This window comes from Herpailurus yagouaroundi, unplaced genomic scaffold, assembly GCF_014898765.1.
Source record: "Herpailurus yagouaroundi ecotype Mexico unplaced genomic scaffold, PumYag 213, whole genome shotgun sequence".
Classification (NCBI taxonomy): Eukaryota; Metazoa; Chordata; class Mammalia; order Carnivora; family Felidae; genus Herpailurus; species Herpailurus yagouaroundi.
The window spans coordinates 8308787-8334649 of NW_024412444.1; the positions used below are offsets into that span (position 1 = coordinate 8308787).

At 38.2% G+C, this 25863-nt stretch overlaps 1 protein-coding gene across 8 annotated transcripts in view; it reads left to right on the top strand.

The window, feature by feature from the left end:
• FHIT (fragile histidine triad diadenosine triphosphatase) overlaps positions 1-25863 on the top strand; it is a 1437020-nt gene that overhangs the window by 523713 nt on the left and 887444 nt on the right. The window contains exon 1 of one of the 8 annotated variants that reach the window (XM_040454583.1): positions 6942-7062. The exons of 4 other annotated variants lie outside the window; for them this stretch is intronic. The gene's annotated coding sequence lies outside the window, so the exon portion shown is untranslated. Of the gene's footprint in view, positions 1-6941; positions 7063-25863 lie in introns of those variants that run through there. 3 more of the 8 variants (XM_040454576.1, XM_040454575.1, XM_040454582.1) reach the window with 3 other exon arrangements.

The following is a 25863-nucleotide window of genomic DNA, read 5'->3' on the forward strand; positions in this document are numbered from 1 at the left end:
AGTCGATGGTCTTTAAAAGTGGGAAAGATGGGGCACAGGTGGCTCAGTGTGTTGAGCATCTGACTCTTGATACCAGCTCAGGTTGTGACCTTGCAATTGTGGATTCGAGCCCCTCATCAGGCTCCATGCTGAGCGTGGAGCCTGCACGGGATTCTCTCTCTGCCCCTTCCTCTCTCTCAAAATAAATAAATAAATAAACATTTTTTTAAGTGGGAAAGGTAAAGGGACTTAAATGGAAGTGAGGTTTTAACATTTTACTCAAAGTCATAAAATATCGATAATAGTAGACTATAATAAGTTACCTATTAGATTATAGAGCAACCACTATGAAAACTATACAAAGAAATGTATCCAAAACCACTAAAATAATGATGGATTCCTTAAAACAATGTTCAAAGAATTCACAGGAAGGCAAGAAAAGAATGAGAACTAGAGGAAACAAATAGAAGACAAGTAATAAGATTGTGGACTGAAATGCTAACATATCAATAATGATATTAACTTTAAGTCATCTAACATCACCTATCAAAAGAGAGAGATTGACAAAGTGGGTAAACAAACACAATCCAACTATATGCTGCTTATGAGCAACTCACTTCAAAGTCAGATTAGAGAAGTTGAAAATTAAAGGATAGAAAAAGATATACTATCCAAATATTCATTTTTTAGACAGCAAGAGTGGCTACATTAATATTTGATAAAAGTAGTCTTCAGAGCAAAGAAAATATAGAAACAAAGGGAGACATTATATAATGATAAAAGCATCAATCCATCCTGACGACTTAATGATCTTAAATGTATGCACACCAAACAATACATAAAGCAAAAACCAATAGAGTTGAAGGAGAAATAGAAATGTTGACAATTACAGTTGGAAACTTCAATGTCACCTCTCAACAATAAATACAGCTACCATATAGAAAATCACCAAGAATATAGATGATCTGAACTATATGATCAGCCAGTAGTGCGTAATTGACATATAGAGCAGTCCATCCAACAATAGCAGAATACATATTTTTTTCAAGAACTCATTCAACATTCACTAAAATAGACATTTCTTGGGCCACACACACACACACACACACACACGAAGTTTAAAAATTGAAAGCATGTAGAATGTGTTCTCTGTAATAAAATCGAACTAGCAATCAATTATAAAAAGACAACAGAAAAACTCCAAACATGTGAAAGTTAAACAGCATACTCCTATAGTATCCACAAATTAAAGAGGAAGTCTTAAAGGAAATTTAAAAATGCAAAGAAGTCAATGAAAATGAAAACAAAAACATAAAATATCAAAACATGTAGGCTGCATCTAAAGCAGTGCTGTGAAGGAAATTTGCACCATTAAATACTTATACTAGAAATGACAAAAGGCTTCAGATTAATAACCTAAGTTCCTACCTGAAGCAAGTAAAAAAGGAAAGAAAAATACAGTAAAACCTTGTAAAAATACAGTAAAACTTTGCAAGCATAATTCATTCTGGAAACATGCTCGTAATCCAAAGCACTTGTATATCAAAGCAAATTTCCCCATAAGAAATAATGGAAACTCAGATGATTCGTTCCACAACCCAAAAATATTCATATAAAAATGATTATAATACTGTAATAGAATACAAAATATAAAGAAAGATAAACAAATTAACTTGCATTTACCTTTGAAAACCTTCGTGACTCGTGTGAGGGAGACAAGAGAGAGGAAGGTTATTGTATAGGATGACTTTCACTATCACTAACGAAATCACTGCTATCGATTGGCTCAATGGAATCTTTTTCTGCGTGGGGGCCATTGTATACACTCGCACAGATGTTGGCTATAGTAAAGTATTAATAAACTCTTGTCATGTACTATATTTAATGTAACTGGCAATAAGGTAGCCAAGGAAAGGATCTATATCTGCAGGCAGCCTGACCTAGAACGAAGTAAAGCATTCCTAAGCTTACTCTTGTATGGAGGAACAAAGGACTGTCCATAGGTTCTTTAAAGTGACAAAAAATACACTAGTGCCAGTTGGAGGAAACTGCCATTTCAGTGTTCTCAAAAATCACTGATTTCTGCCAAACACTGAGCAGTGAGACCAAGCATCTGAGCATTGGAGATGATCACCCATGACCCTTCAGTGAGAGACAGGAGAACCAGTGATTCAGTTGTGATCATGTGACATTTGGTGTTACATACTACTCATATTGCAAGACATTGCTTGCTTATCAAGTTAAAATGTATTAGAAATGTTTGCTCCTCTTGTGGAACACTTGCAGAACAAGGTGCTTGCAATCCAAGGTTTTACTTTAAAGCAAAAGCAAGCAAATAGAAGAAATGATGAAGGTAAAAGGGGAAATCAGTGATATAGAAAAAAGATAAAGTCAAAGAAACAATAAGAAGGTTATTCTTTTTTTTAAATTTTTTTCAATGTTTGTTCATTTTTGAGAGACAGAGAGAGACAGAGCGCGAGTAGGGAAGGGGCAGAGAGAGAGGGAGACAGGGAATTCAAAGCAGGCCCCAGGCTCCAAGCTGTCAGCACAGAGCCTGATGCAGGGCTCGAACCCACGAACCGTGAGACCATGACCTGGGCCGAAGTCGGACGCCCAACTGACTGAGCCACCCAGGCGCCCCAATAAGAAGGTTATTCTAAACAATTAATAAAATTGATAAATGGCATGACTGACAGTAGCAAAATTACCAGTATCAGGAAAGAAATAGGGAATACAGATCCTACAGTGAATAAAAGATAATATGCTTATGCCATGAAAATTTCATATTCATATATTCAACTACTTAGAAGAAATAAATCAAGTATTCAAAAACTGTATACTACTAGGGTGCCTGGGTGGTTCAGTCGGTTAAGTGCTCGACTTGGTTTTGGCTCAGGTCATGATCTCATGATTTGTAAATTTGAGCCCCATGATGGACTCTGTGTTGATGGTGTGGAGCCTGCTTGGGATTTTCTCTCTTTCCCTCTCTCTCTGCCCTCCCCTGCTTGCATGGTCTCTCTCTCTCTCTCTCTCTCTCTCTCAAAATAAATACATAAAATTAAAAAACAAAACAAAACATAAACTACCTAAACTCAGGTAGGGTGCAATGGACAACTTGAATAGCCCTGTGAGCCATTAAATAAATTAAATTAGTACTTAAAAGTCTCCCCCAAACAAACTCCAGGATTACATGGTTTCACTGGAGAAGTCTACTAAATATTTAAATAAGAATCAACATCAGTTTTACACAATCTTTTCCAGAAAATAGAAAAGGCAGAAACACTTCCTAACTTATTTTATGAGGTTAGTATTATCCTGATACCAAAACAAGATAAGGACCACAAAAAAGAAAAAAAGAAGGAAGGAAGGAAGGGAAGGAGGGAGGAAGAAAGGAAGGGAGGAAGGAAGGTTTATTATAGTCCAATATCTCTTGTGAACTTTGACACAGAAATATTCAACAAAATATTAGCAAATCAAATCCAACAATGTGTAAAAAGAATCCCAAATGGAATTTATTCCAAGTATGCAAGGATGGTTTAATACTTTAAAAGTGAATAATCCACCACATCCACAAGCTCAATAAATGAGTTCAGCAAGGGCACAAGATACTGACAAAAATCAATTGCATGTACATATACTAATATTTCTATAGGTAGAAACCCAAATTTAAAATGCAGTACCATTTACAAAGGTTCTAAAGAAAATGAAATACTTAGATATATATGCACTTAGCAAAACATGTACAAGATTTGTATTATTAAAGTTACAAAATGCTGGTGGAAGAAATCAGAGAAGACCTAAATAAATGAAGAGACTTGAAAGTGTCAACATAGTAAAGATGTCAGTTGTCCACAAAATGATCCATAGGTCAAATGCAATTTCTAACAAAATTCCAGTAAGCTTATTCTGAAATTTATGTGTAAAGGCCCAGGCCCTGTAGTACCCAAAACAATCATAACATAGAGTAATAAGATGAGAAGAATCACTCTACCTAATATTAAAGATAACTGTATAGCTGTATTAGTCAAGCCAATGTGGTAGTGGCAGAGGACAAAATGGGACAGAAAAAAAATGGTTGGGATCTAAGGCTAGATAAGGAGTTCTGAGACTTGACCAGAAAAGCACAAATCCATGAAAGGAATAATTGATAGGTTGGACCTCGTTAAAATTAAAACTTTCTCTTTGAAAACCCATGTGAAGGAAATGAAAAGACAGTCTACAGGCTTGAAGAAGATATTTGAAAACTGCCTATTTTGCAAAGGACTATTATCTAGAATATATCAAGAACTCCTAAAACATAACAGGAAAAAACCCAAACAACCCAATTAGAAAATGGGCACCACAAAACATGGACAGATAGGTTATCAATGAAGACATACAGATGGCAAATAAGCACACTAAAAAGATGCTCCACATCATTAGCCACCAGAGAATTGCAACTAAAAACCATAATATCAGCACACATCTATCAGCGTGGCTAAAATAAAAAATAATGACAACACCAATTATTAGTATGCAGAGAAACTGATGGTTCATAGTGTTAGTGAGAATAGAGAGTGGCCCAGCCACTCTGGAAAACAGTCTAGCAGTTTTTCTTTTATTTTATAAAACTAAACATTCAAGTACCATATGAGTGAGCAATTACACTCTTGAGCATTTATCTCAGAGAAATGAAAATTCATGTTCCCATAAAAACTTGTACATAAATACTCATAGCAACATTACTCATAGCAGCCAAAATCTAGAAATAGCCCAAATGTTTTTAACAGATACATAGTTAGGTAAACTGCGGTACCCATGGAATTCTACTCAGGAATCAAAAGGAACGAACAATTGGTATGATCAACAATTTAGGTGATACTCCAGAGAATTAGGTTGAGTGAAAAAAGCCAATCCCAATAAATTACATATGTTTTGATTCCATTTATGTAACATGTTTGAAATGACAAAATGTTAGAAATGGAGGATAGATTAAGAGTGAATGCCAGAATTTAAGGATGGAAGTGAGAGGGGAACAAGAGAACGGTGGGTATGGTAAATAAAAGCACAACATGAGGGCTCCTTGTAGTGGTAAAAGAGACAGCCCTACACAAGTTATAAAATTGTATAAAACTTAGTACACACACACACACACACACACACACACACACACACTGACATGAATACAAGTAAAGTGGATTTAGGGATTTCTGGGTAAGATTGGTATATTGTGTCAGTGTCAGTATCCTCATGTGCTGTTATACTATGGTTTCCAAAGTATTACCACCAGATGAAACTGGATAAAATGTACATGGGATCTCTCTGTATTATATCTTACAAATGCATGTGAATCTGTAATTATCTCAATAATGATTTCAATAGAAATTATATATTTTAAACACTTTCTAAAGATATATGTTTTGAGCCCTTACCATGTGCTATGCACTGTTCTAATGACTTTATATATATTTTAATGTTTATTTATTTTCGAGAGAGAGAAAGAGGCAGAGCATGAGTGGGGGAGGGGCAGAGACAGAGGGGGCTCCAGAGAAGCAGGCTCCAGGCTCTGAGCTGTCAGCACAGAGCCTGATGCGGGGCTTGAATTCACGAACCGTGCGATCATGACCTGAGCAAAAGTCTGACGCTTAACTGACTGAACCACCTGGCACCCCTCTAATGACTATATTAATATGTCCATTTAATTCTCAAAATAATCTTATGAGGTGAGCAGCAATATTATCCCCACTTTCCAGGGAGGAAAGCAAGACAGTGAGATTAAGCAACAAGTTTAAAGTCAGAGCCTAGTAAGTGGCAGAATTTGGATTCGATCCCAAGAATCTTTGGCTCCAGTATCCACAGCCCTAACTAATAGGCTATTCTCTCTCTTTACCTACAGATTACTTATAACTGAGAGCATTAGGAAGAACTGTATGGATAAAATGGCATTTTAAGCTTCCTAAAAGGGAAGATTATGATGTGATATATGTAGAACATTAATTACACTGTATGTAGGGAGAACTTAATACATATTTGCTGAATTAATAAGTGGCTTACCATTGGGGCACCTGGGAGGGTCATTTGGTTACCCTTCTGGCTCTTGATTGCTGCCTGGGTCATGATCTCGAGGCTCATGGGTTCGGGCCCACACCTGGCTGTGTATTAGTAATGCAGAGCCTGCTTGGGATTCTCTCTCTCTGCCTCTCACTGACTCGTGCTGTCTCTCAAAATAAACAAATAAACTTAAAAAAAAAATAAGTGACTTACCTTCTTTAAACTACTAGATGATCCCTTTAGTCACTGCCAACAGCCCAGCCTCTGCAAAATGAGAAAATGAGGGACCCAGGGCAATGAGCTTATTTTATTTTATTGCATCATTGACTTTCTCTCAACTGAGGTCAGTGTTTCCCAAGGGGGAATCTGCTGGCATCCTGGGACAGATAATTCTTCGTTGTGCAGAGATAACCCATTGTAGAACCTTGAGCAGCATTTAGCATGTTCCCTGCATGTTGCCCTGTGGCCACCCCCCACCCCCATGCCCATCACTGGGACATTTCCTAGTCCCCCCTAAGAGCCCTGGTCAAGAACCAGTGCAGTTTGTCTCTCTCTGGTTATAACAGAACTCATGCAACAGGACTGCAGGATTCACATGATTTAAGAGGAGCGTTTCCTTTTCTCCCTTGGCTTGGCTGTATGCTTATGATACAAAGGAATCGAACTTCCTTGCTCTCTCAATGGCTCTAAGTTTGAATTTGAATTGGTCTAAAGTGTTCATTTTGCTTTTTTTGTTGTTGTTGTTCTGGCTGTTCTTTTTGGTAGGCATAAAGAAGTTTCCCCTTTCAAAGAAATGCTGAGCACATACCACCCCAAAGCACACCCCAAACCAATTGCTCTCAATCTCAAACAAAAAAAAAAATCTGAAAGAACGCAGTGAACGTTGGAAACCTTTCAATTGCCTTTGTGGAAAGGCATCTAAGGGATCAGAAACCATCTCCATCAGCGAAGCGCTGAGGCAGCTGGGCCCCTCCTAAGGCCCTGGGTCTGGTTGTGCTGAGAGGAAGTTGTGAGCTCCAACCTATGGGACCTCTGGGGAAAATACAGAGGAAGGTAAGGGGTACGGGAAGGTAGAATTTCCACTTCAGGTTTTGAGCACTGGCCAACTTTCTTTCCTTTTAATCCTTTCTCAGTAAAGAGGCGGGAAGGAGGTGAATTTAAACAGAGTTGCAGCGGTAGCCGTTTTATTTGGGTGCTTATGTCTGTACACTTGTTGTCTTGGCCTGTGGTGGCGGATCAGGTTCCTAGCCATGAGAACAGGGACAATAGATCCTGCCCCCACGTAATATAGTTCTTTCAACAGAGCCCAAGCGAAGTGTGAGGCTTGCATGGAGGAAACAAAAACAAATGCAGAGGGATCACTTGCATAAAAAAAAAAAAAAAATGGAAATACAGTGTTGCTTTCCCAGGAATCTAGTTCCAGGATAGGGATTATGGGTATACAGAAAGCCCCCACAGTGTAGAAGGATGCCATTCCAGGGAAACACAGGAGTTCAGAGGCCCAGCTTTTGTACTTTGCTTGAATTTCAGATGAGATAAAACTAGCAGGTCTGCTAAGTTGCAGTGCAAAAGCTTACATGGCTTCTCGAGAAAAGCAATTTATTTTAGATTATAGCACAGCAGCTATCATTTAAACTGCTAGGGATTGTAATTGAACTCAGAACCAACCTCTGTAAACACAGGGTGTGATAGTAAGTTTACCCAGGCTCTTCTAAATAACATGAACACCAGGCCTTCAGGACAGATGGGCATGGGAGTCCAAACATGGATCACTCGTGTCTCGCTAACATCCAACAACTGGCCCATTCAAAATTACATCCTGGGAAACGTACCTAGCTGGGTATTTGAATGTGCACCTGCTGTCCATATTGGGTGATATTAATATGAAATGGCTAGGAGGCAGCAGTCTTGAGGAATTGAGAGCACGTGCAGTTAGCAATAGGGAACTTTTGATTTCCATCTTTATCTCAGGTCATGAAGGGGCTTGTGGGGAGGGAAGCAGAATCCACACAAATCCAGATAAAGAAAAAAGTGCCTCTGAATACTGGATATTCTTTGATTTGATAATGAAGGGGATGTGCTTACCTTCCAAACCCTAGAATGTCATCCTGTCATTAAGTCCTAATGAAAGCTTAATTGTTCTGTTGGGAATAATGATGTGTCTCATTTCCGTGCACTGCATTTGCTCCTCTCTTATTATAACTAAACCCAGTTATACAAAATTTACTATTCCTCCAGAGTTGTCCAGAGACTCAGAAGACAACATTTTATCCAGGCTAAAGTGTTTATTTTTTGATTTTAGTAAAAGAGGGCTCACAATGCACTTGCTCTTTTTATAATTTTCTTTTTTTTAATGGAAAACATTAACCAGCACATAGTACAAATCAAATAATTTAGAAATACTTATAATAAAAAGTAATGGCTCCCAACTCCACCCTTTCCCCCTCTGGTTGCACCCACTAAATGCAACGCTATGACTCATTCCTGGTTTTAGCTCATTATCGTGAGTTGATATTTTATCTGTTTTATCCATTATTACTGATTTTCTTCTAAGAAACAGAAGGATTTCGCTTACTTACACTTACCTTTCCACATTCTCCCACTATAATGTGACATTATTTTCAACTCCCATTGTTCTTGCCACTTCTAAATCGAATTTAAACTTCCCCTTATTGGTTCATCAATCTGGGCAGGATCTCTTACCTCCTCGTGGGCAGATGAGTTACAAGCACTCATACCCTTTTCTTTAATATTCTTCCTCTTGCACTTTCCATCCTCAGGCAGCTCTACCGTTATTTTTGCATTGCCAAGTTTAATTTACATTTGCTGTCACCAGCATGGTCTTTGTGATTTTTCCAAAGTTGAAATTAATGAAAAGGATTTGCATAATTAGGACTTTGTGAAATTATTTACTGCAGACCTGAGTGTTCTCTATGGTTACAGTGTCAAATCTCCTGTGATACTCAAAAGAGACTGTGCCCAGAGTCAGGTTCAAATGGATTCTCTTCCCTTCTCATTTTGTCAAAATCATTCCATCTTTTAGTGTGTGGAACGTATATTTCATGTGGTTCTTATAAAGTTGTTTGTGTTTGTTTCCACTGGGGTTTCTGGTATCCTCTTGCCTTTCCTAACCATGCGCCTGCATCATCTTCAAGGTTTCAAAGCTCATAAAGCGCCTCTACTATGAGGTTCTATTATTCTCCTTCCTTGTAGAGCTGCATTTGCTCTTATTTCCACAGGGTGTTCCTCCGTAGATGTGCTGTATAGAATTAGCTTGAGGTTCGCCCAGTGCCCTCCAGGGTGGGATTCACTGTTTGCTGGATCTAACGGGTTTTCTGTGTTTGTTTGTTTTTGTTTTTGTTTTTACTTACTTTCAAATTTTGCTTGCAATTTTCCAAGGAAGGGTGAATAGGAGGTGAATTATCTGAGTCCTTGCAACTTTGTAATTTTTAAGTTTTGCTTCCAAACAGAATTGATACTTTGGGTATAGACTTCAAAATCATTTTTACCACTGCCTTTTAGCATCCAGCGTTGCTGCTGATAAATCTGATGTCATTCTCATTCTTACTTCTTTCATAGGCTACCTTTTTGTTGGTTTGTTTTTCTTTTCTCTTTAGAAGGCTATTAGGAATTTCTTTTTAACCTCAGTTTTCTGGCATTTCATCTCCTTTGTACTGAGTAGATTCCTATCCTTTGAAGGTTCATGTCTCTGTTTGGCTCTGGGAAATTTTCTAATATAATTTCTTGGATAATTTTTCCACTTCAGTTTCTTTTTGCTCATTCTGAAACTCATATTATTAGCCCATTCTTAGAACTCCTGGTCTGATCATCTATATATCTCATTTTTTTTTCTCACTTATTTGTGGGTTTAGTCAATAGTCTCAGAGATTTCTCCTACTTTGCCATCAAACTTTGTATGGAACTTTTATTTAGGAGATCATATCATTCCCAGAAGATCTTTCTTATTATTGGATTGCTCCTTTAAAATATAATTTAAATGTTTTCCTTGTGTAGCTACCAAATCTCTTCAAATTGTTCTTGAGGATATTAAATAGGTTTTCTTTAAAGGTTGTATCTTTTCTCTATATTGTTTCCTCAGGGTCATATTTTCTTTTGTTTTGTTTGCTCATGCTCTTTTTTGTGGTGCCCTTTCTTGTAGTATTAGATTCCTGGTGATCTGGGGTTGTGTATAAAAGAATGAGGCCATAGAAAGACTCTTTGAGAGCTATTTTTTTTTTAATTTCTTAATTTATTTTTGAGAGAGAGAGAGAGAGAGACAGAGCATGAGCCAAGAAGGGGCTGAGAGAGAGAGAGAGAGAGGGAGAACCAGAATCCGAAGCAGGCTCCAGGCTCTGAGCTGTCAGCACAGAGCCTGAAGCGGGGCTCAAACCCACGAACCATGAGATCATGACCTGAGCCAAAGTCTGGCGCTTAACCAACTGAGCCACCCAGGTGCCCCTGTTTGACAGCTATTTTTAACTGATGGGTCTTATAAATGGCGTGTTTAAAAGGTTGAAGTTTAGAGCCTGTGGATGGGGATCGCAACTTGCCAGAATGAGGTTTTAAACACCCATAATAAGTGTCCTAGTCCTCCCCAGAAACTTTTTTTTAGATCTTTGTATTTTCTTTTCTTTTTTTTAAGTTTACTTTTATTTCTTTTGGTGGGGGAGGGCCAGGGAGAGAGGGAGAGGGAGAATCCAAGCAGGCTCTGTGCTATTAGCATGGAGCCCCAGGTGGGGCTTGATCTGACAAACTGTAATATCATGGTCTGAGCCAAAATTGAGAGTTGGATGTTTAACCAACTGAGCAACCCAGGCCCCCCTAACACTTTTTTTTTAATTGCCTTGAAGCTAGTGCTTGGCTTCAGTCCAGTCCACATGGAGAGTCAGGAGGGAGGGCACTCCGTGTTACATATATTGACTTATAGACAATGCCCTCTTTCCAATACCACCCCCCCACTCCCACCCTCTGTTGTACCTCCTGTTTCTGAGACTTGGGTCTTTATGGGCAGGTCTGTTCTCTCCTTTGCTGAAAACCCCCTTTAGGCTGGGGTTTCCTTTGCTATGATACGTGTCAACAGATTTTCTTGAAATCACTCATCGTCTCATTGCTTCTTCTCATCCTTTCTGTGGTTATGGGTTTACACCTTTGTACTCCTTTCGTGTCATTTAGAAAGTGCTTTGAGTGGGAAAGGAGGTAAATGGGTTTGTTTAGTTTACCAATGTGAACCAGACACACTCTTTTTTAAAAAGACAGTTTGTGATTTCCGTATGCCACATGCTAGAGAAATGCCATGTAGCTCTTCATTTTATTTTCAACAGTTTGTTAATCTGATGCTTGGAATCAGCAGTCCCAGGAAGTTGCAGAAACATTTCATTAACTAAATGGAGCCCATACAAAATATACTCGTGAAAACAGTATGTTCTGCTATTTTCTCTACACCCTGTAACTGATCATTCCAGGAATTATGTTTTCTTCCACATTTGTCAATTCAGCAAGTTTGTAGATCTACTTTAAAATTTCTAATTTGGGGCGCACCTGGTTGAGTAAGCTCTAAGCGTCCAACTCTTGATTTTGGCTCAGGTCATGATCTCATAGTTTGTGGGATTGAGCATTGTGTCAGGTTCGATGCTGACAGCACAGAGCCTGTTTGAGATTCTTTCTCTCCCCCCCTCTCTCTGCCCTTCTCTGGCTCACAAGCGTTGTCTCTCTCTCAAAAATAAATACTTTTTTAAAAATGTCTAAAAAAAGGTTCTATTTTTTATCAGTGTATTGTGCACCTGAAACTAGTGTAACATTATGTGTCAACTGTACTTCAATTTGAAAGAAGCCTTATTTTTATTTTATTTAGTGAAGAAAGCACGATTGGATGCCATTGATCAAAATGTACCATCAATTAGAATGTGTTCTTCCTCAGTGGATAAATGGACAAAGAGCTTAGGAGTAGATATGCCTAAGGAGGAACAATGAATAGATGAAACTATTCAGTGATAAGAGTCTCACATTAAAACTGTATCTATGTAATCTACAGAATTAACAAAGTTTTTAAAATATGGCTTAATTACTGAAAAAAAAACCCACCAATACCTTTATACGCTTTTGTTAGGAACAACAAAATTTGGTACAAACTTCAGGTAATTTAAAATGTTTATTTTACCTAGTGATTCCCCATTTTAGGAAATTGAAGAAAATAATTAGAATTTAAGGTCAAGGCTCATTTGTCAAAATGTTCATTATAGCATTAGCGTATAGTAGAAAAATCCTAGATAATACACATTATCTAAAATATACAATATACATTATATAAAAATATACATTATCTAAAACCTACAGTATACATTGTATAAAAATATACATTTTTAAATAAAAATTTGGCACACCCATACCATGGAATACAATCAGTATTTGAGATTTATAAATAGTTGGTAACGTCTTGGTAAAATGCTTAGGTATAATGTAGGGGGAAAAGATAACCTAGAAATGGTGTATGTATTAATATCTCAAGCATTCAAAAAGGAAAAGAAACCAGAAGGAACTGTACTGAAATTTTAAGTGTGGTTGTCTGTTGCTTGAATTGTATGTTATCCTTTTTTGCTTATTAACATTTTATTTTCCAGATGTCTTATAGTGAATATGTCAGGTTTTAATAGAAATACAAAAAAAAAAAAGCCTCTTTAAATTATGTGCTGCTGAAAGTAAAACTTTAAAAAATGTCCCCAAATGACCCATCTGGCTTTGCCCTGCGTGAACTTTTAACCTTTTATATGACAGAATCAAGAGTGTCCTGCGTCAAGTAGTGTTTGAGGTGTTTTCCTTTATTGAAAGTATCTCTCAGATGCATCTGGAAAAGCTAACTGGTGTTTTATGTTAGATTTGCTGCTTTTTGCTCTCTGTTTTTCTCTATATCTTGCACCTGACTCCAAAGTCTGATTTCTGTGAACATCAGCTAAAGAAATATTAAGATTTTCTAGAACGGGGAAGCTACAGTTGCATTATGAATGGAAGTTGTAAACGGTGGACTGAGCATGAGACTCCCCGCTTTAGTCCTGGCTGGCTCACCTGGGGAAGGAACAAACTGAGGACACTGAATGGGGTGATCTCTACCGTCCTTCCAGGTCCTCTGTTCTCACTTTGCAGTTATCTGCCCCTGGCACAGACCAGATGAAACCAGGGTACAGAAGTGAGTCAGTGAGAAGCGTGTGTTCTCAGAGTGTATTTCTTTGGCAATTTATTTGCTTGAAAAAGAGAAATTGACTTTGTGAAGTAACAGTTTCACATGTTCATTTGGAAGATGAGAAAACAGAGACAACAGGAAGTGCTGTGTAGAAGGTGCCGTTTCTGAGGTTTCTTGCTATATTTTAGGTCTGTAAGGTATGTTATTTGCTCTCAGAAGCCTCATATGGACTGAGTGATTTTGACCCACAGAACACAAGGTAAGAGGGACAAATGATCTGTCTTGGTGTAATTTGTTTCCCCTCCTCGAGGAAATGTACCAGTCGGTGGAATTCTGTGTGAAAACACAAACCATTTCAGGATAGGTGCTGGTGCTTTGTGCAGTGAGAGTCCCCAGGACCCTGCCTGATCTCCGCTTCTCTAATTTGTTGCTCTTCCTCCTATCCTCCTGACTTTAAAAAAGACCCAAAGCAGAAACTGCTGTATTTTTTCAGACTATAAAGGGAATACCTGTCTATTTTATAAGATTAAAAATCAAAACCCAACACCACAGAAACAATATTATTTATTTAGTTTTATTTTATTAAGTTTATTTATTTATTTTGAGGCAGACAGAGACAGCGCAAGCAGGGGAGGGGCAGAGAGAGAGAGAGAGAGAGAGAGAGAATCCCAAGCAAGCTCCACACTGTCTGCATAGAGCCCAATGTGGGGCTCAATCTCAACATCCATGAGATCATGACCTGAGCTGAAATCAAGAGTCCGATGCTTAACTGACTGAGCCACCAAGGTGCCCCTATTTTTACTTTTAAAAATTAAGTATCACCTATCGTCTCACCACACAGGGATAACCTTGATTAATATGTGGGGGCATTTTGCCTCACACTGTCTTCTTCATCTGTGCACATGTACACATCCATACACACAAATGCACGCACACACAAATTTGACACCTCCAATACTGTTGTTATTTTATCTTACAATGTGACATGTCCATAGAATTTTCCATCATCATCTATAATTCCAGCATAGTATTACTCCGTATATGTGAAATATAGTTTGCTAAAATCATCCCCCTTGATGGATTTTGTTTGCTTCCAACTGTGGCTGTAGGAAGCAATGCTGTGACAAAGAACCTTGTATGTATGTCTTTGCACCCTTGTTCAATTGTGTCTTAAGCAAATTTTATGAAAATGAATTTCAGTGTCAAAAATGTATGATATATGGGTATACATGTGTACATGCAGTATTATAGTGTTCTCCACGAAGTCTGTACCAGTTTATACTAACACTGTCCTTGCCACAGTTTTATACCCTCACCCTCTTCCCTCAGTGTTCCCCCAGATGTTTCCAGTTGAAAAAAAAGTCAACAAACTGCCTAGGGAAGGAGTCTCTGGTTCAGTGCAGGTGTGACCTCACTCAGGAAGGTCTGGTTTTGGCGAGCTGTTAGTGAGGGGTTGGGTTTCTCCTCTTCCTTAGCATTTCATCTCACTTCTAGTGCCAGGGGACCTTTTTTTTTTTTTCTGAACAAGAAAGCCTAGGAGTGGGTTTTTTTTTTTGTTTTTGTTTTTGCCTTTACTACTTCACCACATAACAGGTGTCCAGATTTTGACTGCCTGTTACCCAGAAGTACTCCACTTCTGACTTCCTGGCAATGTAGTTGCTGTTTTCAGCAACAGTTCAGCACTCGATGTGTTTGTTTTGCTTTAGGCTTCTATTCTCCCCCAAACACCGCACCCTGACATCCCCAGTCTTTCAACCTGGTGCCCTGGATCAGGGTGATAAAATACCGTGCACAATTGTTCTTAAGCCCAGAAAATTTATTTTCCTGAGTTTAAGCTGGCATCATGAGTTGTTAACCCTGTTAGAAAAATGCAAGTTGGATTTATGATTCCCTTCCACAGGTAATTGGGCTCTAATTTTAAATTCTGAGCCAATTGATTTGCACTATATTGCATTATAACATAACAAAAGTGCAATTGAGTCCAGGCGATGTGTGACTTTGAGCCTCCAATTATGCAATGAATTATTTTCAGTTCTTTAATAAATGATGCCTAGGTTGACACCAACCTGTCGTGGTTCCCTCTGGCTCACCCTACTCTACAACCTCTTCTTTCCTTGTCCTACCCATTTTTTTTTCTCTTTTCCTTCCCAATCCGGCAAGGTTTAGGAATGAGTTGCTTCAAAACTCAAATCCCGCATATTAAGACCTTAAAAGAAATTTTGTGCCTCATCCCTCCCTGTAAACTCCTATTAACATTTCATTTCAATCCCCAACTTATTCTGATGGGAAACTATTATTGCATTGCCTACAATATTGGCTGTTAAGCCATCAGTTATATAGATTGCTTTCATGGTATATGCCAGTTTCTCTAGGAGAGTCCTTTTGGAATATCGATACTTCCTTGACCTTTCCATGAGATCCTAGGATAGGCGATTTTAATAGACTAGATTTTCCTATCCTTTTTTTCCCCCTTTGAGATAATTTCTCCATTGTATTTATTTTTAGCTAGTTGTATTTTATGTATTTCTACAAAATATATCAAGTTATTTTGGGAACAAGGGTTGGATATAAATAAATAACGTATATTGCTGGAATCAGAATGACGAGTTATCTAGCAATCAGAGACAGTTAATTGGAATCTGCTTCTCAAACTTTTTCTTCTTTTGGCAAGCCCTTGTTATTTTCAGTAACGGACTATTGTAAGTGAGGCTTTGTGCATTTGTCAGAGGCTTTGTGCATTTGCCCAGAAGGAGAGGACAAAGGAGAAAATGGGGTAGTAGAAAGAGTCCTCCACTGAGGATCCCGGGAACTGGAGTCCAGTCTCTTCCTTCTAGGAGGCCTTGGGCAGACCCCTTCTTGGCTAGGACTCTCACCTCCCCCCTTGCAACATGACTTCTCATTGCTGAGGCCCTTCCTAATTTTGGGAGTTCACATCAAAAGATGCTATCTTTGGAGAAAATTGTAGCCTCAGACCGCTTATTACTCTGTGTTCCTTTGAACTTTCATCCTCTCTAAAAACAAATGAAACTACCTGCTGGGAATATTAAAAATACTCAGGGGGGTAGGGTGCCTGGGTGGCTCAGTCAGTTGAGTTCTGACTTCAGCTCAGGTCATGGTCTCGTGGTCCATGAGTTTGAGCCCTGCATCAGTCTCTGTGTTGACGGCGCAGAGCCTGGAGCCTGCTTCAGATTCTGTGCTCCCTCTCTGTCTGTCTGTCTGTCTGTCTCTCTCTCAAAAACAAATAAACATTAAAAAAAATACTCAGGGGGCACCTGGGTGGCTTAGTTGGTTGAGCTGCCTACTTGGGCTCAGGTCATGGTCTCATCTTTTGTGAGTTCGAGCCCCACATTGGGCTCAATGCTGTCAGCACCGAGCCACTTTAGATCCTCTGCCCCTCCCCTGCATGCACCCCCTCTCTGTCTGCCCCTCCCCTGCATGCACTCTCTTTCAAAAACAAAAACAAAACTCAGGTATTGGATGACTACCCTGAAAGGAATATTTCTTGCCTTTTTCTGCAGAAAGTAAAGACAGTAGACTCATTTCTATGCCTTTCCACACAGGGATGTTTTCCTGGGTGTTCATAACTGAAGGCAATTTCTGGGGAGCACCATATAGGGTTATGGAAGAATGACATGAGGTGGCAGGGAAGCTCTGGGGGAAAATGTGCATTGCATTAAATGGAGAGCTCTTGCCGTATCCAGGACCACTTTGTGATCACATGCAATTGGAAGCTATTTAAAAAATAAACTAGAGCATCATAATTGCTGAATGACAACATTGCAGTTTTTGCCATATAGTGCATGTTCTGGGTTACTTCAAGAATACACATTTTCCTCTATTGTTTCTTTTCCATTAATGGAGTCATGCAGGGGGGAAAGTTTTCTGATTGAATTAAGGCCAGGTGAAGAGAGGGAAATGATCAGTTATTTTACTTTTTTTCCCTCTCCGTCTTTACCTTTATAGCTTTAATTACTCTGAGTAAGTAACTTCATACCCTATCTACTAAGATCATTGGTAACATTACTTTCCTAAAAAATAAAAGCAAAATCAAAACAAACCCTAAATATTTTTTTTCCTGATTTCATTTTTCCCAACTCCCTCTATGTTAAAGAAAGTTTCCCTCCAAATATAATCATGTTCGTGTTTTTGTAAAGTTCCCTTAGTTAGAGAATCTTCAGATGTACTTTTTGGCTGATTAATTTAGTCATTGTAGATCCTTGAACATAAAGAGATGAAAAAAATCATGTAAGGAATTGAATCTGAAAGTGTCTTATGTTTTATTGTGAATAGATCTCAAATGCTTTATTTTTTGACAGCCCAAGATAAGGATGATGATTAGACATCTGACTTAACTATTAGAGAATTATTTTTTTAGTCTTAGGGAATTTATGGAATTCTTTCAAATGGATGTGGACAGAAGTAACTAGATTTATACCATGTTTCCCAATTTGTGATTTAAAAAATATGTAAAAATATACATGTATGATTTTTACATCCTTGGCCCTATATTGTTTTTCATTTCGACTGTAAACACTAGGGATTTTCTAGTTTATCCAGGTAATTATTCTCTAAGTTGCAAATACTGGTAAGTAGTTTTCTTCCAATATAACTCTGAGCTGATTTTTAAAAGAATATTTAAAATCATTCCATTAAAAATGATGATACAAATTTGGTAAAGTTCTTTCTGACCATCTGGGCTGTTGGAAAAGTTGAAAAATCTAGGGCACTATCAGGAATGTCACTAATAGCTAGTAATTTGAGAGTAATTTAATGTGTGAGGAATATGTTGAAAGGCTATTTTAAGTCCACATATTTCAAGTAGGTTTTATTTATTCTAATCTGGGAACATATGAATTGGAAAATTCTCAAGGTAAGCCGTTGGTTGTAAAGTCTTTTATAATGATGACCATCCCTCCGAATCAGCAGTGATCGGTGAGAGCTGGAAATTATTGTTGAATTTAGGGAGTCCTGAGGATCTTATATCATTCTTAAATAGTGGAAGTTGTTAGAGAAACTGTATTTAAACTACAAACACACATATATGTGTAGGACGCACAGGATGTTAGAATGGGTCTCCTCTTGTCTTAGTTTTCACTGAGGCATCTATAGGATAGCTGTCAAAAGACCCAACCATCCCATTTGCTGAATGAGCATTTGTAGATCCTTGAACATAAAGAGATGAAAAACTCTTGTAAGGAATTGAATCTGAAAGTGTCTTATATTCTATTGTGAATAGGTCTCAGATGTTTTATTTTTTGACAGCCTAACATAAGCATGATGATTAGACTGTTAGAGAATTATTTTGGGTCTACAATGTCGCACTTGCAGAATTTCAGCATGAGTCTATTCCATGTTTTTTGCATATTTAAAAGTCAACAGGGGGTTAGAGAAGAAATTTCTTTGGAAAGAGCTATGGTCATGCAGTGAGTTGTCATCATGCTGCTGGGAGAAATAGTGGTAAGTACTGTTTAGTAACCCCAAGCCCAGAAAGGCATCATAAAGAGGACTAATCAGAGAGTTCTGAATTATGTTTCTTGCAGTTGGAGGACCGAGAGGCCTGATGCCTGCGTCGGGTCTGAGGTATTTAGAGTGGCCCGTACATCAGTATCTGACTCATCCTAGGAAATCTAGAAGGGAAAGCAAAGACAGGCTGGTCAGCTATGTGAGTGGTTGGACAGGTGTGCTGATGTTTGAGAATCAGCCTGCTTTTCCAGTCTTTGTCAGAGCACGAGATAGTTAGGGACCAGATCCAGACTGCAGAGGACAGAGCCAAGGAGTTGTTTTGAATCTAGTCAAATCTGGTAGCTGAAAGGGTCAAGGGATCAACCACAACATATGAGGTTCAAGGCAGATTGCTAGATCCTTGGGACTCAGGAAGGGGTTCACAAAGAACAACCTAGAGAAGAGTCTAGAGGTCCAATGAATTGTCTGAGAGAAGGACCCTGCAGGGACCCTCTCATTGTCTATGAAAACTCCCCAAGAAAGCTCACCATCAGCTCTTACAGACATACAGATACACAGACAACTCCTTATACATATCGATGCACTACAGGCCCAGAGAGAGCAAAGCCAGCTTATAACAGAACCAGCACAAGGAAGAGCTCACCTGTCCCTTGATTTCTTCAACCTTGGAAGAGTCGGAACATTAGCTAGTAGGGTGAGGGAACGGCAGGGACAGTAGGGGGGAAAAGGAGAAAATCACCATGGCCATTATCCTTTTGTAGGCTTCTAGATGGAAGCAGGGCCAGACTGGGAAGGGGAGGACAGACGTTTGCATAATACATTGTTGTGGCATTTCTGTTTATAACTTGAAGTGGTTCTAGAACTGTCTATTACCTGTGAAAAGCAAACCCATGGACCTGCTAGAGTTTTTTTATCCAAGGGCGGAGGAAGATCATTAACACCTAATGATAGACAAGTTTAGAGGGACAGTGGGAAAGAAAATAAAAGTTTTATGTTATGAATTATGCTTGTTCAGCCTACTTGTTACATAAAGGTGTATCTGTATGTTCATTTCTAAATAGCAATGGTATATAGAGAGCTCCTAAGTACACGGCCAAGTGTTTAAAATATATCAATAAATAGAGGCATCTATTTGGACTAACTGAATCATTTTTTCAGTAAAATAATTTGCCTTTGGAACTAACATTGATAAATTTATTTCAAAATGTCAGTATTTCAGACTATAAAGTAAGTTATTAAAAATTATTTTTCTCATTTTTTCTATTTTCTTCCATTTCCATTTCTCCCATTTTCTATTTTCTTCCATTTCCTCCAAGGTTTAAAGTAATCAGAAAACAAAAGCATTAGGGGGGGACAGACACCTATGAGGAAAAGAGTTGGATACAATGGGGTTGTCAGAGAGAGAACAGTTCAATTTTATCTTTTTCAATCTCCCCAAACTGATCTATTCTAGAAAACCTTTCCTCCAGTATAGCATTTCCTAAAATATAGTCCCCAGGATAGCAGGAAGAATTATTTGAAATAAAACTGGTTCCTAGTGAAATATGTTTTGGAAATTCATGTCCATTTACCAAATCTTACTTGCCCTGGGATTTTCTCAAACCCTTTAGTGTATGTATATTGTGAATTTCCAAAATGGGCATATAGTGTATGGCATTGTCCAAACATGTTTGATCACAGAGTATTGTTTTGGTGAGGGCCATGCTTTTAGAAGCATACCTTTAAGAGTCCTGGTGGATTGTTCCAAATTTGGTAGATATTCTCAGAAGTACAAACAGAATATAGATTCTAGGGGTGCCTGACTCAGTTGCTTAAGCATCCGACTTTGGTTCAGGTCATGATCTCGTGGTTCCTAAGTTCGAGCCCTGCATTGGGCTCTGTGCTGACAGCTCAGAGCCTGGAGCCTGCCTCGGATTCTGTGTCTCCCCTCTCTCTGACCCTCCCCACGTTCAAAAATAAACATTAAAAAAAAAAAAAAGAATATAGATTCTAAATCTTAAAGGTATCAGACGATTCAAATGAGAATTCGTAAGGACTTTTTACAGAGGAGAGAAATATATCACACCAGTGAATTTGTTCTTTCTGGTGTGGGTGACTTATTGCAGACGCCGTTACCATTGACGTATGAAATGAGTATAATGGAGTGATGATGCCGAAGAAGTAAGGTGGTCATTGTTGATTTTGTGGCAGAAGAAAATATGGATATATTTAAAAATCTGTACACAAGGATATATATTCACAGAATATGCATGGACATTAAGAACACAAGTGACTTAGTTTTATTAAAATTCCTTTTTGCATTTGTGATCCTGGATCTAGGATTTAGCTTAGTACAGTTAGAATGTACTTTAGTGTTTCTTTAATAAATAAATAGTGTCTTCTGGTGTATTTTATCTTGGGTAATTTGGAATACTTACTGTGTGAACCTCTAAATCTTTCCTTGCATTGGAAGTGCAGAATTTGGGGTTAGTTTTAATATGTTTTGAGAAATAACTATTCTGGCAAAATCCATCTGTCCATGTGTAGAAGTCTACACTGGAGTCAAGCTAATCAAGGTTTAAATTACTGCTCTGTTATTTATTTGGTGATTAAACTTGGGCAGATTTCTTGGTACTTCAACTCCAATTTCTTAATTTATAACAGCATTTCTCACATTTTGCTGCAGAGATTGGTAGAACTAGAACTTGGGGCACTTGGATGGATTCCTCGTTCTTCACCCCTTGATAAGCTCAGAAAAGCCTCTCTTCTTTCTACCTGTTATGAGGCTCTACATAGCATTTCATTTATAGTATGGTTTATGTGTAAAAGTTTTGAACACCATCTTCCTGCTACTTGGAAGGTCAGGATTAAATGAGGTAGATCAAGAGGGGCAAGGGTGAAGGCAACTGTTAAAAGCTTGGAAATGAATCCCAGCTCTGGCTGTGTAACCCTCAAGAAATTACTTAATCTCTCTGTGTCTGGGCAGAATAACTCATCTCACTAGATTATTGGGAGAATCATGAGATGATGTATATATAGTTGGTACATTAGCACAGCACCTGCCACATAAAATCCTCACTAGAGGTTGGTCATTGCTCTTGTTACTATTAAAACTCCTTGTCTAGTAGCTACTACATACTAACTGTTCGACAGATGTCTGTGCCCATTTACCCTACCCTTTTTGAGTGCCTGCAAGCATGGTTCACCGTGCTAAGCTTTACAGGCTTCAAGGATAAAGAAAGTGCAGAAAGAACACACATAGAAGCAGCACCTGACATAAATGGCAAATAGATTTTGAATTGGATAAAAAAATGAAGTTGAAATTTGACTAACTGGGGACACCTGTGTGGCTCAGTCAGTTAAGCCTCCAACTCTTGATTTCAGTTCAGGTCATGATCTTACAGTTTGTATCGTCTGTCCCCACCTCTCTCTTTGCCCCTCCTCCCTCTCTCAAAAATAATTAAACATTAAAAAGAAAAAGAAACTTGACTAGTTTTATTAGCCATAAAAAGGTATTTAAGCACCTAGACAAAAGAATATAGAAGGATGTGTTGCTTACCCTGAGAATCAATAAAATTAAGAACTTTTTATTTTTTTTTTAAAGTGGAATTGAGTTCCAATAAAAGCTCAGTGAAGAATATAGCCAATCATTCTAGATATTTGAGATTTTTGAAGTCCTTTGGATTTTAACCCTTGTTAAAATCCCTAAAGAATTATGTGGCTACCTTCTTGCATTTTATTTTTTTAATTTTACTATTTTTTAATTTACATCCAAATTAGCATATAGTACAACAATGATTTCAGGAGTAGATTCCTTAATGCCCCTTACCCATTTAGCCCATCCCCCCCCCCCACATCCCCTCCAGCAACTGTGTTTGTTCTCTATATTTAAGCGTCTCTTATGTGTTTGTTCCCCTCCCATTTTTACATTATTTTTTTTTCCCTTCCCTTGTCATGTTTTGTCTCTTAAAGTCCTCATATGAGTGAGGTCATATGATATTTGTTTTTCCTTGACTGACTAATTTCACTTAGCACGATACCCTCCTGTTCCATCCACATAGTTGCAAATGGCAAGATTTCATTCTTTTTGATTGTTGAGTAATACTCCATTGTATATATATACCACATCTTCTTTATCCATTCATCCATCGATGGACATTTGGACTCTTTCCATACTTTGGCTATTGTTGATAGTGCTTCTATAAACATTGGGGTGCATGTGTCTCTTCTTGCACTTTAAATGGAATCCAGAGGATGTGGTTAAGTCTTTCTTGCCTGGAGTGCCTGTAAGGAATGTCTTAGAGTGGCAGTACAAAACTAGGACTATGAGATCAAGTTGGATATAAATGAATCCTAAGCATAATTTGTACATTGCTTAAAAAGACCCTCATTAAAGATCATTTTCTTATAAGGGGTATAAGAAAAAAAGGAGAGGGGGACAATCAGATAATTGAGAGTTCCCAGTAATTTAATTCTGGAAAAAAACCCCACAAAATTGTGTTGTACATTAAAAGAAAACAATTGAAAAGCTCAAACTGTCCCTTGAATGGAAAAAAATGTTCTCTTATACTGAGGACTTATTTATTCAACAAGAACTGAGTGCCTCCAAATAGTACGTGAGACCCTGGAAATGTCATGGCACATAAGGCAAACATGGTGTTTGCCATGTGCAACTAACACTTCAGTGGGGTAGACAGGCTATCAAGCAATCATACCAAATTATGTGGAAGTGATTCCATGGAGGAAAGTTCCAGATGCTATGGAAGTATGTGTAGGAAAGTTGGGACAGCTTCCCTTGGGAAGTGACAGTTGAGCTGAGGTAGGAGTTAACAAGAGGGGAAGGGAAGAGAGCATACTGAGGGCAGAGGAAGCAGCAGATGCAAAGCCCATGGTGGGAGGGAGCAGTGTTGGCATCACCAACAAAGACAAGCTCCCACACTCCTGGAGAGTACTGGGAGGTGCCCATGGGAAGGAAAGGAAATGCCAGTCCACAAGGGCCTAATGGGCCAGGACAAGATGATGCCCCTCCTTGTCTGGGCTTGGAGTTGCATTTCTACTTGTGGTAACTTTGTTTTGAATTCTGCTCTTTCATAAAGTGATGGTTAAATCTCTATGGAAGATGCAATCCATTTTCTATACTTCTCTGTGCATTTAATTCAGAAATGTTTAATATGAAGGGAATGTGTTTAATTTTAGAAGTTCAAGTCTTAGAGCAGGAGTAGCTCCTTAACCCAATGCCCTGTGTGTATATTGTGAAACAGTCTTTGGTCACTCATTGTTCTGAAACCATAGGTCTGACTGAATTTGAGATTTTGCCAAAATGCCATCAGTTCTATTTACAGATTTGAAGACCCAAAGTATCCCAATGTGATATAAATCCTCCTTTGGGGTGGGGGGGGGGTTGTGCTGGTTATTCTCCACCCCATCTCCATAGTCTATTGGACAACTATCTCTGCTCTGTCTGGGTGAGAGGACTCACCAGAAGTCTGGCCTCTATGGACTGCGTTACCTGGACTCCCATGACTGTTGCTTGTTTCAGTTTGCTTTGGTCAATGGAGATCCTGGAGAGACACGAGGGAATGGGAGGAGAGAGAGGTGAGAAGGTGCTGAGGTCTACATCCCAGCATGGATCTACCTCATGGTGGTAGTCCCCATCCCTCTTACCTCATAAGGCTCTGGTAACATAGTCTTGCCCTTTTCCCTTTTTGGCCCAGGATGGCAGAAGCATCCTGCTGCAGCTAGTTCCGGGGGTCTGGGTATCCTTAACTTATCCTTAACTACCTGCACCTCTGAGAGTAGTTCTTTCATTTAATTCTCTTCAAAGATGATTGTGACCTCTTCCTGTCAGGATTCCAACTCATACCATCATAATCTGTCTTTTGGGTACCTATCATATTCTTCCCTTTCCAATACCAGGGTAGGCTTTAGGTTTGGGTAACTAAGGACCAGAAGAACATTGGATAAAAATCCCCTGGATAATATGCACTCACTTCCCTCACTTTGGACTCAAAATAGATCAGTCCCTGGAGGAAGGGCACTGTTTGTCATCATATATCTGCCTGGCTGTCATTCAGGACCTAATTGGGCTCTCTTAAATTTCATTCTATTCCTACTTGTCATGTTTCTGGACCCCTGAGAAATTTCTTGCCATGTGTGTTCAGGAACAGAGCATTTTGATGCTGTAGATATTTTGATCTTTAGAGCACAAAGAAGAAGATTTTTGTCACAGGCACAGTAGACATCTTCACATGCTCTTTGATCCTGTATGACATCCCTGAACCTCGCCCTTGCTTTTAATTTATCTTTACTTTTTAAAATATACATGAATATTTTCATAATTGATTCTTACTTTCCAAAATATACATGAATATTCCATAAAATATATGTGAATAATATAATATATATTACGTGAATATTATAATATAATATATAAATATACATATATGTATTATATTATACACATATTATACATATGTATATATTTACATATATATATGAATAAGAGTCAAGAGAATAGTATAATGGACTCCCATGAGCCTGTCGTCCAGCTTCCATGATGATCAACATCCCATCATCGAGTACACATGCATATTTTTTTCTGTAATATTTTATAGTGAATCCTGTTCACCATATCATTTCACCTATAAATACATTTTTGTGTTTCTTTAACAGATAAAGAATTCAAAAGAAACTATAGCACACATGTAGTGAAGTGAACAATGATTCTTTAATATCTAATAATCCATGTTCAGTTTTCCTCCATTACCTCAAAATTTTTTTCAGTTGAAATTTTCAAATCACAAGCCATAAAACATCTTCACATTGAATATGGTAGCTATGCCTCTTACGTTTTTTTAATTCCTAGAAGTCACATACTTTTAATTTTTTTGCATTACACCAAAAAAAACACCAGAAGTGCACACATTAAGTGATCAATGAATGTTTAAAAATGAACAGCCCATGTGACTACTACTTAGATAAAGATACAGAACATTACTAACACCTAGACATTTTCCAGTCATTACATGTATACCTGCGTTCCAACATAGCCATTGTTCTATTATCATAGATTGATCTTGCCCATTTTTTCACATTATATAAATGCAATCATACAACATGTCATATTTTTGGTCTGGCTACTTTTGGGGAAATTCAACCACTTTTTAAAAAATCAATTTACTGAGATATAATTTGTATATAATTAACTGTACCCATTTATAGTGTGTATAGTTCAATGG